The sequence below is a fragment of the Sinocyclocheilus anshuiensis genome, unplaced genomic scaffold, assembly GCF_001515605.1.
Source record: "Sinocyclocheilus anshuiensis isolate Anshui unplaced genomic scaffold, SAMN03320099.WGS_v1.1 scaffold1783, whole genome shotgun sequence".
In the NCBI taxonomy this organism is placed as follows: domain Eukaryota; kingdom Metazoa; phylum Chordata; class Actinopteri; order Cypriniformes; family Cyprinidae; genus Sinocyclocheilus; species Sinocyclocheilus anshuiensis.
Genome location: NW_015551111.1, coordinates 124,312 through 127,106, shown reverse-complemented (window position 1 = coordinate 127,106; position 2,795 = coordinate 124,312).

Genomic DNA, 2,795 nt, shown 5'->3' with positions numbered 1-2,795 from the left:
ATATAAGCTAAAAATTTAGAATTAAAACCGAAAGCCTGAAGAGTTTTCCACAAATAATTGTATTCTACACGATCAAAAGCTTTCTCTTGATCTAAAGAAATCAAACCTATAGCAAGACCAAACATGTTAGATACATCAAACAAATCTCTAATTAAATGAATGTTATCAAAAATTGACCTACCCGGCACACAATACGACTGGTCAAGATGAATGACTTCGCCTAAAAACTCACCCAAGCGAGTAGCCAGTACTTTAGATAATGATTTATAATCACAACACAATAAAGACACGGGTCTCCAATTTTTTATATCACTCAAATTACCTTTCTTAGGCAAAAGGGTCAAAACTGCTCTTCTACAACTCTTTGGTAAAAGTCCTTTGGTTAAGCTGTCATTAAGAACAACTAACAAATCTTCTCCTATAACAGACCAAAATGTTTTATAAAACTCAACCGGAATTCCATCTAATCCAGGGACTTTACCATTCTCCATGCCTTGAAAAGCTTTAAACAATTCTCCCAATCCAATAGGTTTTGAGAGCTTCACATTTGCCTTTTTTGAAAGTTTTGGTAATCTTTAAAAAAAAACGTGTTCTATATCTTTATCCTCTTTATATTCAGACTTATAAAGTTTTTCATAAAAACTAACTGCCCTTTCTCTTATTTCTTTAGAATCAGACAACAAAGATCCAGACTCAGAAAATAATGAATGGATAAACCGTTTTTGGCCATTCTTTTTTCCAAACTAAAAAAAAATTTAGATGGTACATCTACAGTCGTTACAGTCGTAAAACGCGATCTGACCAGTGCGCCTTGTGCCTTCATCTCTTGTAAGTCAGATTTCTTTAAATTCTTTAAAAAAAAGAATCAATAAAAACTTGATTTCCACTTAATTGTGCTATATCTTGAAGTTTCAAAATTTCAGTTTCTAAAACTCTTATAGACTTAACTGTCTCTCTTGTGATATTTTGAGTATACTGTTGACAAAAAAGTTTGATTTGAGCCTTGCCAAAATCCCACCAACTCTGCAGAGAAGAAAAAGAAACTTTTTAATTTCTAAAATTTTCCCAAAAAAATGCAAAAGTCTCTTTAAAAAGAGCATCATTTAACAGAGCAGTGTTAAAATGCCAATACACACTCCTTGGTGACACGGAATTGAAAAAAACACTGCATATAATCAAACTGTGGTCAGAAAAACCAACTGGGTTTATTACACAACTCTTAAAAACATTATGATGGTGTCTGAAACTGTAAAATCTGTCTAGTCTTGCTAAAGACAATAGATTTTCATGGGCATGCGCCCATGTATATTGTCTTGAATTCCCATTTAAATTCCTCCAAACATCGCTTAGGTCATTTCTTTCAATTAATTCACAAAGCCGTTTGCGAGAAGGCATATGTGGTTCTATATGATTGCGATCAATATTTTGTTCAGCACAATTAAAATCCCCACCAAGAAATAGATATTCATCGCTACTGCAATTGCCTAGCATTGAGCATAAAATATCCAAAAAAGCTATTCTTTCTATTGGTAAAGTGGGGGCGTACACACAAATAAAAACCAAAACATACTTTTCAAAAAAGGCTTGAATTTTCAAAAGTCTCCCCTCCACAATTTCTTCTATTTTAAAAGAGCTTGGAGTAAACTTTTTCGCAAACAAGATGGCGACTCCTCCACTACGTGAAGTTTTATGACTTAGAAATATATGACCATTCCATTCTTTTACCCAATCTGTAACATTTTTATCATCACTATGTGTTTCTTGTAATAAAAGAACATCAAGTTGTTTCTGTTTCATTGTTTCATACACTTGCATCCTCTTTACATCATCCCTGGCTCCGTTTACATTTAAAGATGCAATACGGATATCTGCCATGAGCAAAGAAAAAATGGAAACAAAAATTAAGCCATACCGAGACACACAGCCAAACAGAATAAAATAATTATGCCACTTTGTCATCCTCATTATTCAGCTGATTTTGTATTTTTTAAACAAATTTTTTCAGTCGATATACTTCTTTATCCAGAAAGCAACCGTCACTCATTAGACTCTTAGTGTTTTCCACAAACCGTTTCAGGTCTGGGAAAAAATCAGTAATCCGTACTCCTCTCTGATTTTTTGTCACCTTTAAAAACTTCCTAATTTCATCAGCACTGTAATCATAACATTTCCATTCACTTTGTGAGCAACTTGAAGCACTGGAGTCAGAAAAGTCACTTTCAATATTATCTGTATCATTCTTTTGTTCTTTTCTTGCTTGTTTTGATCCTTCTTCTCTGTCTTTCTTTTTCCTTTTAAGAGGAGTTTTGAAGACAACTTGATCCATGTCTACTTCACACAAATTTACATTCTCTGATGAAGATTCTATATCGGACAAGCGGTTCATCAAACTATTCTCTGTCTCCATCAATTCTGTAGCAACAATTTCTTTAGGCAATCTCACATTCGACCTTATTTGATCTTCACCGGCTGAATCATTATCTTCCATGATTCCAATCATGGTTTGAACAGTTTCAACTGTTTGCTCACAAGACACCTTGTTTGTTATGCACTTTACACTCTGTACTTGCTTCATAAGCACTGACACAGATGTACCAGCAGCGCTTTCTTCATCTTGCACCACCTTCTCATTTATCGTGTCTTGCTTCGTGCGTGTACTTCCATTTTCGGGACAGGCACGAGCCAAGTGTCCGGTCTTGTTGCATCCAAAACACTTCATAGTGTCAGTAGATACATAGACAGTGTAGTCGAAATCATTAAATCTGAGTTTCAGATTTAAATTCAGTTCTGTTCTG